The sequence below is a fragment of the Ovis canadensis genome, chromosome 9, assembly GCF_042477335.2.
Source record: "Ovis canadensis isolate MfBH-ARS-UI-01 breed Bighorn chromosome 9, ARS-UI_OviCan_v2, whole genome shotgun sequence".
NCBI lineage: Eukaryota > Metazoa > Chordata > Mammalia > Artiodactyla > Bovidae > Ovis > Ovis canadensis.
In genome coordinates this window covers 81,300,663-81,316,505 of record NC_091253.1, presented here as the reverse complement: position 1 = coordinate 81,316,505, position 15,843 = coordinate 81,300,663, and the positions used below count along the sequence as shown (strand labels likewise).

At 37.4% G+C, this 15,843-nt stretch overlaps 1 protein-coding gene across 3 annotated transcripts in view; it reads left to right on the top strand.

Annotated features, from left to right (window-relative positions):
• Positions 1-15,843, top strand: part of OXR1 (oxidation resistance 1) — a 517,492-nt gene that overhangs the window by 62,047 nt on the left and 439,602 nt on the right. For 2 of the 3 annotated variants that reach the window (XM_069600384.1, XM_069600382.1), the window contains exon 2: positions 8,315-8,407. The exons of the other annotated variant lie outside the window; for it this stretch is intronic. The gene's annotated coding sequence lies outside the window, so the exon portion shown is untranslated. The remainder of the gene's footprint in view (positions 1-8,314; positions 8,408-15,843) is intronic. 3 annotated transcript variants of the gene reach the window in all.

Genomic DNA, 15,843 nt, shown 5'->3' with positions numbered 1-15,843 from the left:
CAGAAGGGTTATATTTGGCCATTCTCTCCACGTGCATACCCTTGGATAAGTTTGCATCCCAAAGGATGAGAAGCTCTGATTAATATGAGTTGAGTGTCTTACTGAGGGGGGAAAGAGGAAATGGCCTGGCTAGGGGACAGGAGGTTCTTACACAGGAGGACAAGGTGACCAGCAATAACAGACTCCCATGTCCAGTTCAGGTCTTTGTGATGCCAGGCATCAATCTGGGAGTGCACATAACAAATCTCTCAGCTAACAGTTCTTCAGGTCAGTTACTTAAATTTTAAAATATCTTCAAAGTGATCTAAATCTCTAGGAATCATGGACAGCTCAGATATGATTCTGCAAATGTCAGAGCATGTTTTCCCCTCCATTCAAATCACTGCTGGGACTTACCTGGTGGTCCAGTGTTTAAGAATCTGCCTTGCAATGCAGGGGATGGGAGTTTGATCCGTGGTTGGGAAACTAAGACCCTACATGCCGTGGAACAACTGAGCCCACAGACCACTGCTACTGAGCGCACATGCTTTGGAGCCCGAGTGCCCCAACTAGAGGGGTCCGTGCACTGCAGCAAAAGCTCCTGCGTGCTGCAGCTAAGACCCAGAGCAACTAAAGAAATAAAGAAATACATAAAATATTTTTAAAAATCAATCCACAGTTAATCATGCTGCCTATTCAGAACTAAAGAAATATAAACAGACTACATTGGAGTAATGTGTGTATCGTGTTTGTGTTCTATGAGGTAGCATTCTTCAGAGTGTTACAGGGCTTTAGAGGTCAAGGTGGAAGACACGAATGGTAGGACAGTGCCCTGATATGAGTAGGTTGGGGGCCCTTTTGATTCGGGGAGGTGGAAGACACACTGATGTTTATAGATTAGCCTCATTTCTTTCATATCATTCAAGGGGAAGATTGTAATGATGACAAGTTTGTTATTTGAAGGTTACTCTTATCTAGTAAAATCCTCTTTTGGATTAAAAAATCCCCTTTAAAAATTAAACATAAATTTAATAAGCAAAGGAGGCACAACTGTATTCTTGGACGTGCCTGAAAATTCACAAAGTGAAACATAAGCACAGCCCTGCCAGCAGCTGATTGTAGCGGAGATGTTATACATCAGTGTTGGTCAGCCTTGCTTGCTGAGACTCACACGTGGTGACAGTTTTGCTTCAGAATTGCCCAGAATAAAAGACAGAAGAGGAGGAAAGTAATAGGAGAAAAGAAAAGCTCTCAGCAGGAATAGTGCCATAATAGGAGTCCTTATCACCTTTCATTCTTTTAGACCAGGGCATTTAATGATTCTCATTTCAGAGTCATTATTTAGAAACTTAAATATCTCTAATTGAATCAGTGTTTGAGTAAAGCCATGGCTTCTTTTCATTTCTGCTGCCCAAACTCCCAGCTCCATCATGTCCAGCCTCCATTACCACTTTGGCCCTCCAGATACCTATCTACTCCATAGCCTGTCCCCTGAAGTTCATGCAGAACTTTGGGTCGGGGTCACCTTTGTCTGGAGTCAAACTCATTTTGCTGCTTATCTTTGTGAGACTCATCCGTGACACCTTTTCATCTGCAAGGGCTTCCCTAGTAGCTCAGTTGGTAAAGAATCTGCCTGCAATGCAGGAGACCTGGGTTCAATCCCTGGGTCAGGAAGATCCCCTGGAGAAGGAAATGGCAACCCACTCCAGTAGTCTTGCCTGGAGAATTCCATGGACAGAGGAGTGGGACAGGCTGAAGTCCATGGGATTGCAGAGTCAGACACAACAAGAAAGAAGCAAAACTTGTTTTTCTACACAAGGCTCTTTATTTTAGGCATAGACTTTGGAATCTTAGAGTGAGTGAAGTCGCTCAGTCATGTCTGACTCTTTGCGACCCCATGGACTGTAGGAGCCTACCATGCTCCTCTGTCCATGGGATTCTCCAGGCAAGCGTACTGAAGTAGGTTGCCATTCCCTTCTCCAGAGGATCTTCCTGACTCAGGGACTGAACCCAGGTCTCCCACATTGTGGGCAGACGCTTTATTGTCTGAGTTACCTGGAATCTTGGAGCCACAGTCAAATCATAGTTCTGCTTGTTAGCTGGCTAACACAGGTATCAGTTTACACAACTTCTTTATTTCTCAGCCTTCTCATCTATAATCGGGTGATTAAAATAAGGTCTGCTTTTATAGACTTGTTTTGCAGTGATTCAATGAGAAAAAATATATGTGGCTTTTACCACAGCAGCTGGCATATAGTTAGATTTTTATTGAGGTATAGTTGACATACAATATTACATTAGTTTTAGGTGTATAACATAGTGATTTGCCGTTTGTGTATGTTGTGAAATAATCACTACAATAAGTCTAGATACTGTCTGTCACTGTACAAAGTTAATAAAATATTATTGACTCTGTTCTCTATGCTGTACTTAAAATCCCCACGACATTTATTTTATAGCTAAGACTGTGTACCTCTTAATCCTCTTCATCCATTTCACTCCCCCCATCATCCTCCCTTCTGGCAACCACCAGTCTGTTCCCTGTATCTATGAGTTTTGTTTTATTTTGTCTGAGTTTTCTTTTTGTTTTTATTTATTTATTGTTTCTTTTGTATTTTAGATTCCACTTATAAGTGAAATCATGTAGTATTTGTCTTTCTCTGATTTGCTTAGCATTATACCCACAAAGGCCACCCATGTAGTCCAACATGGCAAGATTTCATACTTTTTTGTGACTTAGAGTCCCATTGCATGGACTCCACATCTTTATCTATTCATCCATTGATAGACACCTAGGTTGTTTCCACATCTTGGCTATTGTAAATAATGCTACAATGAATACAGGGTGCATATATCTTTTTGAGTTAGTGTTTTCATTTTCTTCAGACGGATACCTAGTAGGAGAATTGCTTGACCATTTAGTAGATCTATTTTTAATTCTTTGAGAAACCTCCATACTGCGTTCCACAGTAGCTACACCAAGCTGTTATCAAGAAGGACAAGAAATAGCAAATGTTGGCAAGGATATGGAGAAAAGGGAACCCTTTTGCACTGTTGGCATCTAGTTCGTCCTTAATAAGTATTGGCCACACTATGAATTCTATCTCTGTTCCTAGCCTCATCTTTGGGCCGGTCCCCTATATCTGCCCTGTGATTTAGTCACAAACTTCTTATTTCCTGGGTTGCCATTCTGTTTTATAAATCTTGGCCTTTATACATTCTGCTTCCTCTGTTTCCCCAAGGTTGAGTGATTAAAGATTAGTATCATATCTTACTTGCAGCTACAGTTCTTAATACAATGCCAGGCACCTTTTTGAAGGCTTGTAAGAAATAATGTTGAATGAGGGCAGCTGTTCATTCCTGAAAATAAAATTAGCTCCTTCAAGTATTAGTATTTGCTTTTAGTTTGGCATTATAGTTGGGTAAGGTAGAAGCCTCTGGGAAAAAAACTACTTCACCCCAGACAGCCAAGTGTTGTGGAATAGGTTCTTTGGGCTAAGTCAGTGATTTTTTTAAAAATCACAACCCTTCTCAACTATCTCTGACCAAACTATCTGTTACAACAGACAGACACTTAATATTTGATACCTTAAAAAGGGTAAATATGCTCATTTATGAAATTAAAAGGGAAAAGAAGATAGTCATCTCATGGGTGAAAGTTCTCTGAATGTGCTTTGTTTACCTGATAAGTAGCATTAAGTCTTGCTTATGGCTTAGTCTCTCAAGACCCCACCTTTGCTGCTTGGGAGCAAATCATACTGAACCAGCATGATTCCATATAAGTGCAGGTGACTGCTGTTGACATCACTGGGCTGTGTCATCAAGGTATGAAGAGCTAGTGGCACTTTTATTTGATCAGTTTTGAAGCATTCAACCAAAGTGATTGGATCACACAGTAAAATACATTAGAAACATTTCTACTACAAAAATATGTGGTTGTTTCTGGCAACTTTTTCTGAGGACTCAGAAAAAATAATAATTCTCTGATCTCCAGAAGCTAATTTTGTTAAGTGGTAACTGGCTGGTTTTAAAAATGTTAGTTAAAGGGAAAAGTATGAAGTGCAAGAGGAACTAAGTTTCACTGTAAATATCTCTTAGACTTTGGAGTTGCTTTATTTACATATTGCTGTGATTTAGTATTGGTGAGTTGCCCAGAATCACAGAAGTACAATAAATAACTGTCTTGTTCAAGACCTACTTGTTATTTGTCTGTTTATGAACTGTTACTCCAATATTATTTGCTCTACTTTATAAATATTTAAGTTCACTTTAACTTAAATCTTCAAGTAAACAAACATTTCATCCAGTGACAAAAAAAAAAAAGTAGTATATTCTAACTGTCTAATATCAACAAAACATTTTAAAGTTAACTTGTTGCAGATATGGTCAGGTATTTTCCATTTGTTGATTGACATGAAATATTTGAAAAATTGCTTCAAATGTTTTTCACAATTAAAAATTTTGTCACCATAGATTAACTTGTCATGGAATCACTTATACAAATACATTTTTCTTTACAAATTCATTGCAATTACAGTATCATAGATGCATTTTAGAATTAAGTTATAAAATTATGTTAAACACATCTTGTATTAGCTTTTTAGTAAAGCTATAATGTAATAAATGATGACTTTGAAGTTATTTGTGAGAATTACAGAAGGAATGTCTCTAAATTCCATTTGGACAGAATTTTATTCTTCGTAATTTGTGATAGGAAACACTACGTAAATATCGTTACCGGAATACTTTGGACACCATTTGTTATATTTATTTCTTAGAAAGGATGGGGTGGGTGTAGTACTCCTCTCCTTCGGTCCAGCTCCCCATACATAATTTCTTCTCCTTTTTGTTTTCTCATAAAATAAATGACAACATTCTTTGGATTAGGGAATTTATAGAACCAAGTCATGTATTCAGGAATTGGGAAGCCAATATGGGAGGGTATCAAGGGAAAGTTTGTGCTAAAGCTGAAACTCCAGTACTTTGGCCACCTCATGTGAAGAGTTGACTCGTTGGAAAAGACTTTGATGCGGGAGGACTGGGGGCAGGAGGAGAAGGGGACAACAGAGGATGAGATGGCTGGATGGCATCACTGACTCGATGGACTTGAGTCTGAGTGAACTCCAGGAGTTGGTGATGGACAGGGAGGCCCGGCGTGCTGCGATTCATGGGGTCGCAAAGAGTCGGACACGACTGAGCGACTGAACTGAACTGAACAAGGGAAAGTAGGCTAACATGATAAATTAACAGCTTCAAAATTAGAGCTGTGCATATACTGTTTTAAGAATCTGTTTTTGCTGTATTTCTTCTTCTAGTTGGATCTTTTTCCAGTTGGATCTCCACTTTTAAAAATATTATAGAAGAAAAACTGACAAGATCTTGCCATGTTTATTTAAGAAACTTGCCATGCTTATCATAACAAATTAATGTTTTTCATTCTGGTCCAAGCTTCTATGTCAGTGCAGACTGGTAACTAACATTTCTTTGATTAGCAGAGATCTGTGAATTGTAATAGGGGTAGCACTACTCTTGTTGCTCAGTGGTAAAGAATCCGTCTGTCAATGCAGGAGACTTGGGTTCAATCCCTTGGTTGGGAAGATGCCCTGAAGAAGAAAATGGCAACCTACTCCAGTATTCTTGCCTGGGAAATCCCATGAACAGGGGAGCCTGACAGGCTACAGTCCATGGGATCACAAGGAGTCAACATGACTTAGCAACTAAACAACGACAATCACTACCCTGAGTCACCTCCTGGGTCTGTATTTCATGTCTGCTTGATATTTCTATAACACATTCTACATGCAATATCAGAGTTTCTGTGCTCTTTCCCATTCTGCACGCAGTGTATTGGAATTAATTTGCATCTTGTTTTCTAGATGTCACTAAGTTTCTGTATAAAAAAGAAGAAATTTATCACACTTATCATAACAAATTAGATTTATACTGATTCCTACGTAATTTGTTGGTCAGAAATTGAATGCATTTATAGTACAAGGGCTGATCAAGGGAAAAGCCAAGAAAGGTAAAATTGAGTTTTGGAGACTTGTACCTTATAATTGAGACTCAAACCTACCATGTCATGTCTGTGGAGTTTACATTTCCTTTGGCAACACATTAAATGTATTTTTAATCAAAATAAAATGTTTGCCATAAAATTCACCCCTTTAAAGTATAGAATCAGTAGTTTTTTAATATATATATATATTTTTAAAAAACTGTACAACCATCACTGCTAATGCCAGAACATTTGCATCATTCACAAAAGAAATTCCATACCTATTGGCAGTCACTTTCTGCTCTTTCCTGGTTCCTGGTAACTATAATCTGCTTTCTGTCACTGTGGATTTGCCTGTTCTGGACATTTCATATAAATTGAATTGTGCCACGTGAGACTTCCTCTGTCTGTGTTCTTTTACTCAGCATAAAGTTTTCGAGGTTCATCTGGGTATGTCTCAGTACTTCCTTTCTTTTTGTGGCTGCGTAGTGTTCCTTTGTATGGTTGTATGGGTATGCTCCATTTTGTTTACCTTCTTCTCAGTTGATAGGCATTGAACTTCCTTCCACTTTTGCCTATCATGAAAACAGTGCTGTGAACATTTATTGTAAGTTTTTGTGTGAATGCATGCTTTCAACGCTTTTGTATAAATACCTAGGAGTGGAATTGCTGGGTCATGTAGTAAAACTATGTTTAAATTTTGGAGTAACTGTCCAACTGTTTTCCACGTTTTCACTTTTTCATCAACAAGATGCGAGAGCTCCAATTTCTAAACATTCTCGCCAACATTTAAATGTGTTAATTGCCTCAATTTTGATTGGATGGGTTTTCTTTTTATTGGTTGTAAGAGTTCTTATATATTGTGAATGCTAAAGCCTTAACAGCTCTACTTTGTAAATATTTTCTCCTATTCTATGGGGTGTCTTTACATTTTCTTTGTAGTGCTCTTTGACATGCAAATATTTTTTAATATTGAAAAATTTTAGCTTATTTTTGTTTTACTTGTTTGTGTTTTAAGTGTTTACCTAACACTAAAAAAACTGTAACTAACATCTCTTTTTGGAACATCATGCCTACCTTTCCCGTTTCATCTCACGTCTTACCCTAAACACACAGACACACAGGCACACACATACCTTTTATGCCATACCCATTCCTAACCATGTCAACGTGCCATGCTCTCTCAGTGGCCTTGGCATATGTTTCTTCTCTCACTCAAAGTGCCTCAGTTGGCAGTTTTCGTAAACTCTGACTTGACCTTTAGGAAGCTCACCCAGACCTGCCTTTCCTCGCCCTGGTCCATGGCTGTATATCCTCCCCTTTCCTCTTCTAATCCCCAGGCATACAGTTACGTCATACTTTAGCTGCACGTTTTCATCTCTGCCACCCACACTGCACCTTGAACTCCTTGAGATCAGGTCTTTCTTTGATTTCTGGTTATCCCAAACTGAACAGTGGTCTGCAGTCAATACTGAGAAATATTTGAATGAATGCCTACTATTAGATTGAGACTGCCTCAGTCACCACCATAAAGGCTGCGTCTTTCACAAACTCTTTTCCATGGGCAGACATGGCAGTTTGGACCTTCAGTGTCCGTTCTCCTCCTTCACCCCATCGTGCCCAGTTGGTTACAGTCACTGTGGTAGCCTATTCACTGAAGTAATATTAAAGCAGGTAACTTGAGCTAAGTGATTTCCTGGATTATTCAGTTCCTCATCTGATTACACACTAATTCTTGGGGTCAAGAATTAGAACTAGATTCAGGATCTTTGATTTTTCTCTTAAAGAGTGAATTTTTACATAGGTAATTCAGATTCACAAGATATGAATAGAAAAATTGACTTTAACACCAATTCCATTTTCCTTAGACCCATTGGGAAGAAGGGAGGGGGTGAGGAAGGCTAGCAAAAGAGCAGGTGACAGGATCACAGTTTATGCAGGTCAGACAGGTGCACACTGACAGTGAGGACTAGGTATTATCTGGCATCCCATGCATCCCCAAGGACACTGAGGCATCCATTGTGTGCTGTTGGGAAGAAGAGCAGATGAGACGCGATGCAGGCATTCAGCAGTTCCAGTGGTAAAGTCAGAGACTGGGGGTGTTTGAGCAGGCTGCCCTGAATGATGGCTGTGAATTACTCCCTTGGGGGCAAGTGACCTACCTCTGGTCATTGAGGGATTGGGTTTCCCAGTCTAACTAACCCAGTGATTTCTTTTTAATATGTTGCTACCTCACTCACATTTCACTTGTGGACTTGTGCCTAAATTCAGACCAACTCATTGAATCACATTGTGTCCATCAGTTTTAACTAATTTAGAGCATGTTTTTATTTTTGCCAGGCTCCTCCTCCCTGCAGAGTCTTATTACTAACTGGATTTGGGAAGGGACACTCGCAAGGCCCACTACATTGACTTCAGCTTCCTCTTCTGAAGGTATTTTATTCTTGGTGAACTCCTCTACAGTTCTTTGTAGGAAATGAAAACCAAATTGGAGAATTTTTGGCAGTGTCGCAGGCTGACAAAACTTCCTATTACTTCTTGTTATAAACATCAGGCTGGAATGACTCTTTAATGACCTGGGAATGTTGAGATAAACCAATGGCTTTAGGCAAAGAGCTTAATTCAAATGTTGTTAAGCGAATGTCTATAGCATAATGATAAGATCTTATAAACCCTTCATAAGGAAAGCTGTATTTGTATTTTACAAATATGTTAAAATTTAACATCCAGAAGCTATGCTTAGTCAATTTTTAAATTGAGAACAATCTCTGCATTATAAAGCATGACTTATTTAGTTTTCTAATTAACATAGAAGTACAGAGATAATTCATGAATATTCTTGCTGTTTCCTGATGAGATTTTAGTTATGATTTTTAAGTCCAAAATATCTCTATCAGATGTCATACTTAATGAATAAAAACAGTTTGGAAGAAATTATTACTCTAAGAAAATAGTTTTCTAGTGCAGATGTGTTCTGTACATGATGTTGGCTTATTGACTGAAACAAGAAAACTGAAAGTAGGAGCTTATGTCACATGTGACAGCAGCCTACACTGAGAAATAGAGAGGGGAGAAAAGTCAGTAAGTGAAGAAAACTTAAAATTTCTTTCTCTAAATTATTGTTGTGTATTTCAGCTACATATGCCAACATTTGTCGAAATTAGTTTGTCAAGAATCCAACATTTTTCTAAATACAGATTGTCACTGAAGCATAGGACATACCTAGTAGAATATTAAATACTTGATTTAATAATTTTTCTAAAAATAGGGAAGCAATATATTTGTGTGTGTGTGTGTGTGTGTGTGTGTGTGTGTGTCTATGCAAAGCAGGAGAGACAAACAGAGAAGGGCAAGAAGAGAAATACAAAGTAAACTGTATTACTTACTATTAAAGCATGACTCATGACTATGGCCTTCTAAGTAATTAAATATCTGACGAATATATCGTCATATACCTAATAACTGAAATACAACAAAATACATTTAATGTTAATATTGTATGAAATACAATTTCATATTTAGGGATTCAAATTTTATTAGTTATTCCAAAGAGCTTTATTAGCACAGTCCTAGAATTTTAAAACTTGTTACCTGAGGTAACAATGGTAATAAAGGGTAAATATTATTGGAATAGTGCTTGACATTTTATGAACTAGTTCAGGCAGGTGACGTAGTTCATCTTCCGTGTTTTACAGATAGAGACAGAGGTTGCTGCTCCTTGAAGGAGTAGGGTTGCACAGGTTTCTGATGTCATCTTGGGGTAGAACCTGTCTCTGAACTTTGCAACATTGTGCACGTAGAAAACTTTGATTATGTAACAACTCTTAGGTGCCTATTGATCTGACTTTAAAAATTATTTAAACGTTGTCAGAATTTGTTAGACAAAGTCCTAAATGTCTCAGAGTTCCAAACACAAGTGTTCTTGACACCATACTTTTTCTGTCAAGTTATAAGGGACAGAAGAAAATATTTCTCCAAAGAAAGGAAGTAGAAGTGTAAAGTCTCCGTTTTAAATTTAATTAATCACCTTTACCTTATATTGAAGTATAAACAGAACTTCATATCATGTTTGGCTTCAAGTACTATCAGAAGCATTTGTGTTTCGGTATTTAAAATTGTACATAAGGAAAACATAACGTTGTAATAACTGTCTCAGAAACTAAAAACTAATTTGGCTTCTTATAGCTTTAGGGGAAAAAAAAAAAACAAAAAACAAAAAACCCCTTACTCTTCAATGGAAAATCTCAGAGTTTTCATTGTAAGTTGTTATATCTGAAATGATTTACAGTTATATTGACATTAACTATCAGTATACCCTGAACTATCCATGCTTTATAACTTGAAATTCTCTAAAACATATTTTGGGCTTCTCTGGTGGCTCAGCTGGTAAAGAATCTGCCTGCAATGTGGGAGACCTGGGTTCGATCCCTGGGTTGGAAAGATCCCCTGGAAAAGGGAAAGGCTACCCATTCCAGTATTCTGGCCTGGAGAATTCTGTAGACTGTATAGTCCATGGGGTCGCAAAGAGTCAGACACGACTGAAAGACTTTCACTTTCCCAACATATTTTATTCTTCTTGAAATCTATTCAAAGAATGACTATTCGGAAAGGAAATACTTGCTTCCCTGCTGTCATACTGCTTTTCTGTCTCCCTCTCTTTAATGTCGAGTCTGGTCTTAATCTACCTTTTAGCAAATAGAGTTGTGAATACTCTCTGTCCTCTCAAGTTATCCTCATCCTCAAAAGAAGGAATTTACGCATAGCACCTAACTAAAGTGATTTCTTTTTCAGTTTTCTGTTAAAGCTGCTTCTCTTCTTAAAGGGAGATTCATATTTTGCATTTCACGTTTTCTTTAAGAACAGACTTAGGTTTTCTGTTTCCACATTGGGAAACTGATTTGAAATCTGGCTATTTGGTAGTTACTCCCTCACTGCATGTGTTCAGCAAATATAGGCACTGACAAATTTAACAAAAGAGAACCAGTAATATTCTGGCATGTGGCACATGCTGCTATTTAGATATATTGAATACATATTGAAAGAGTCGTGCTTCCCAGGTGATACTAATGGCTAAGAATCCACCTGACCAAAGCAGGAGACACAGGAGACACAGGTTTGATCCCTGGGTTGGGAAGATCCCCTGGAGGAGGAAACCACAACTCACTCCAGTATTCTTACCTGAAAAATTCCATGGGCAGAGGAGCCTGTCAGGCTACAGTCCATGGGGCCGCAAAGAGTCAGACATGACTGAGCATACACACACACATTGATTGAGTCATACTGGGCTTTTCCAGTACCTAAAACGCAAGTTCATTTCTGTCTGAGAGTTTTTATATATTATTCTATCTTCCTTCTGATAAAAATATAATTTTTCTTTGCTATATAATAGATGGTAAATAATAAATTTGTCAGCAAAACTCAGAAGAGGGTACTACTTTTCTCCCCATTTTCCAGACAAACTGAGAGAGCATGCTTAGTTTTTGAAAGAGGAATCGAGATAAAGTGCTTAGAACAAAGTCTGAAATAGGGTAAGCACTTAATACATATTAGCTTTTGTGATCTCATATGTAAATCATATTTTTTATCTATATGTTTCTTTTCTGAGTCAGTTGACAAACACAAATTTTCAGAGTTAAGGAAAGAACTTTTGTAAGCCTACCACCAATACTTTTTCTCTATAGGCAAGCATTAAGGCCATCAGTTAGAATGTTTTAACTGTTTTCACTGAATCCTTTGAACTGTATGTCTAGTTTTCCATACCATAGCAATTAGCAGCAGTCAACTGATAGGTTGTAATTGGAGCAGCTGTCAGTTGGGGAAAGGAAAGAAAAGCTTCTGATTTAAATGGATCATAATAATGATCTGCCACTCAAGTCACCAATAAATTTTCTTTGGCTTATTCCATTTAAGAAAGCAAAAGTAAGTATAATAATATGCTTTATAAGTTCTACTTGAGCTGCTGTATTCCCTACTTTTATTTTTGATGTAACTTTGAAAAATTCTTCAAAATCCATAAGTACTTTAGAAAGATTCAATTATTCCCTTTTATATATATATATTTTTGTCCAGATGTCACCTCCTTAGATTGACATTACTTGACCACAATATCTGAAATAATAGCCTTATCACACGCAGGCCCCTTGCCTTACTTTGCTTTTCCTCACAGCATTTATCATTTCTTTTTTATTATTTTGTTGCTGTAATCTTTTTCCTATACTATGATATTAAACCACATGAGGACAGCAGCTTTTTCTTTTCTTTTCTTTTTTTTTTTTTTTGTTGTTGTTATAATCCTGGCTTGTAGAACAATGCCTCTCAGGTAACAGTCATTTAAATATGGTCCAAAGAATCAATGAATGGATGAATTAATAAACATAAAAGCACCAGGGAACACAGCAGAAAGCAATGACGTAAACTGCAATAAATTTATACTGCCTATTACAATCTTGGATATCTCTCAAACATTTTCTCTTAAAGCCACTGTGGTTATTCAACCTTTATTGATATTTGCAAAACGTTTATAGCAAATCTTACTGTAATCTCAAAGATATATTACATAAAATTGCATTATTCATACTGTAGAAATAAGCAAATATGAACTGTGAATAAAGACATTAAGTGATAGAGCTAAGCTTGAATAGTTTATTTAACCCAAGAGCACTGAAAATATTTCAGCTTTTATACTAAAAGTACTGTTCTACATATCCTATGAAAAGGGGAGAGAAGATTCCTGTCTTTTATATCATCAATGTGTATATACTCTCTTTTATGAGCAATACATTACTTAAATTTTTTTCTTGGGACTAAGGTCATTCTTTCCCAAGTAAATGCTCTCTTGTCTACAACAACAGCAAATACCATAAACATGATATTTAAATTCTAGTTAATTGGATTTGAATGAGATTGAAAAATAAGGGATATTTAAAATAGAACATCCTTTTAGAAATACTTATTTTTTCTGTTTATTTGATCATTCAGTCTGTGTCTACTTATCAAGACATGTACACACTGCTATGTTTAAAATGAATAACCCAACAAGGACCTCCAGTATCACACATAGAACTCTGCTTGATGTCATGCGGCAGCCTAGACGGGGGGGAAGTTTGGAGGTGAATGGATACATCTTTATGTATGGCTGAATCCCTTTGCTGTTCATCTGAAGCTATCAGAGTGCTGTTAATTCTTTACCATCAGAGTCACTAGGGAAGCCCTAATTGGCTATACCTTAATACAAAGTCAAAAAAAAAAAAAAAGAAGAACCTTAAAAGAAAACAAAAAGAGCTAGGCAATATATGTCAAGGAAACAAAGGCAAAAAAGTTACTTTTATTTCTCTGGAGGAGTTCAGTCTAGTAGGGATAGATGGGTAAGAACATCAACTATATGCGTGCACACATACACATACATGCCGTACTTGCTCCTGATCACCATCTGCTCCTGTACCCCACAGGAGCTCATCAGTCTTGACAGTCCAGGGCTGCCCAATTGCTTAGCTTCCTACTGTTAAAAGGCATTGAAAACTCCAAACTCTCTTAGTCTTAAGTACCACAGTTTCCCATCCTGTACCTAAAAATGTTCCTCTCTCTATAACCAACCTCACCTCTCTTTGTCAAGCCTCAGATAAAGTTTTCTGTCTTTTTTCTGTATTGGCTTCATCCTTCCGTCTATTATTGACCTGACCTCTTCTCTCCAGGAATTTTCTTCAGTGTTTCTCTTTGCATTTTTTAATAATTTGTGTCAGCTTTCCCCCTTTGCTCACTTTCTCCATGCCTTGTACTCCATATGCAGGTTGTTTACCAGCCCACACCAGCATGGTGCCTGAGGACCAATAATAAGCATTCCTTCCCGACTTTCCTTTCAATGATGCCACATTGGTAGATTGAAATTGCTCCCTTATAGTTGAATTATCTATGTGATAGAAATTGGCAGATGCTACAGACCAGGTTCCCCCTCTGATTTTTAAATATTTATAGGCAGTAGTAGGGGTTCTTAACTGACAGCAATTAATTCTGCCTAAAGCATGGAGGAATATATTGGCAATGTTTCTAAACTCTAAGATTTTAAATTATAGACCACTAAACATGTATCACTTCATGGGAAATAGAGGGGGAAACAGTGGAAACAGTGTCAGACTTTATTTTGGGGGGCTCCAAAATCACTGCAGATGGTGACTGCAGCCATGAAATTAAAAGATGCTTACTCCTTGGAAGAAAAGTTATGACCAACCTAGATAGCATATTCAAAAGCAGAGACATTACTTTGCCAACAAAAGTCCGTCTAGTCAAGGCTATGGTTTTTCCAGTAGTCATTTATAGATGTGAGATTTGGACTGTGAAGAAAGCTGAGCGCCAAAGAATTGATGCTTTTGAACTGTGGTGTTGGAGAATACTCTTGAGAGTCCCTTGGACTGCAAGGAGATCCAACCAGTCCATTCTAAAGGAGATCAGCCCTGGGTGTCCTTTGGAAGGAATGATGCTAAAGCTGAAACTCAGTACTTTGGCCACTTCATGTGAAGAGTTGACTCGTTGGAAAAGACTGATGCTGGGAGGGATTGGGGGCAGGAGGAAAAGGGGATGACAGAGGATGAGATGGCTGGATGGCATCACCGACTCAATGGACGTGAGTTTGGGTGAATTCCGGGAGATGGTGATGGACAGGGAGGCCTGGTGTGCTGTAATTCATGGGGTTGCAAAGAGTTGAACATGACCAAGCAACTGAACTGAACTGAACTGAAACATGTATATTCCTGCAAGACAGATAACCCTCACTATCTGGACTCTTGCTATCCAAATATTTGCTAAAACAATGTATAAAAATTTTCGCTAAAAGTTTACCATCCAAATAGAAATTCACGTAACAAATTTATATAGTACAAAAATGGAAAAACTTAAGTTGCAGGTGAGTCCATGTAGGAGAATGTGTTCTTCCATCATAGCTTAGCTGGTCTCCTGATAAGATCATTTCAGTGTCTTCTAATGAAATGGAAAAGCCTTTGAAGAAGGTTGGTGAGTGCAAAAGATTTGGGAATTGCATTCATTGGAAGGACCATTGAAAGTATATTGAAAGGGGTGAACACACAGAAGATGTAAGCCTGGTCATGTGTATGTCTTCATCTATAATGCATAGGGTTTTTTTTTCCTACTTATAAAAATGTCTATCACAATTCTATATTATGATTATTGGTTTTGCAAAGCTTCACTGTGTCACTCAAGCATAGTTTGGTATGTTTGAAAAGCTAGAAATATACCTCATGCAATGGATAGATAATCATGATCTTTGAAAGCAGATAGATGTTACTGAAGGTACTACATAGCTGTGAAGATCTAAAGAAGAATATGAAAGAGATTGATCATTTGGTAAAGAAGTCAGGTTTCAAGATCGAGCTAAGAATGGTATAAACGATTTAACAACTATGCAAGGCAGCATCATTTGAAGCAACTTTTTGGTAATGAGATTGTAGCAGTTTTTCCCAGTGAATTACAGAATACAGTCAACAAAAGGAGCTAAAAGTTTTTCAAAAATGCTTATTTTCTTGGTAAAATGTGGCATTTTAAAAATGAGTGTTATCAGAGGATAAGAAAAAAGATCCAGGGTATTAAATATCCAAAAGTAAGCTGATACAACTTTTAAGTGAGATTTAAAGTAATGTTAAAAAACATTTCAACCAACAAATAAAACCCTTATGTATTTGCATAACTCTGTACACCTCAGGATCCTTAAGGAAATGTTGAAGAGTAAATTGCCTATTATTTGGTTCTCAAATCATAAAACTTTGGCTGAGGAAGGAGGCGTTCAGTCATTATTAAAGGAGTTATAATTTCTGACAGTTCTTAAGGGTATGGTTTTTTAGAAGAACACAAAGACTTGGGAT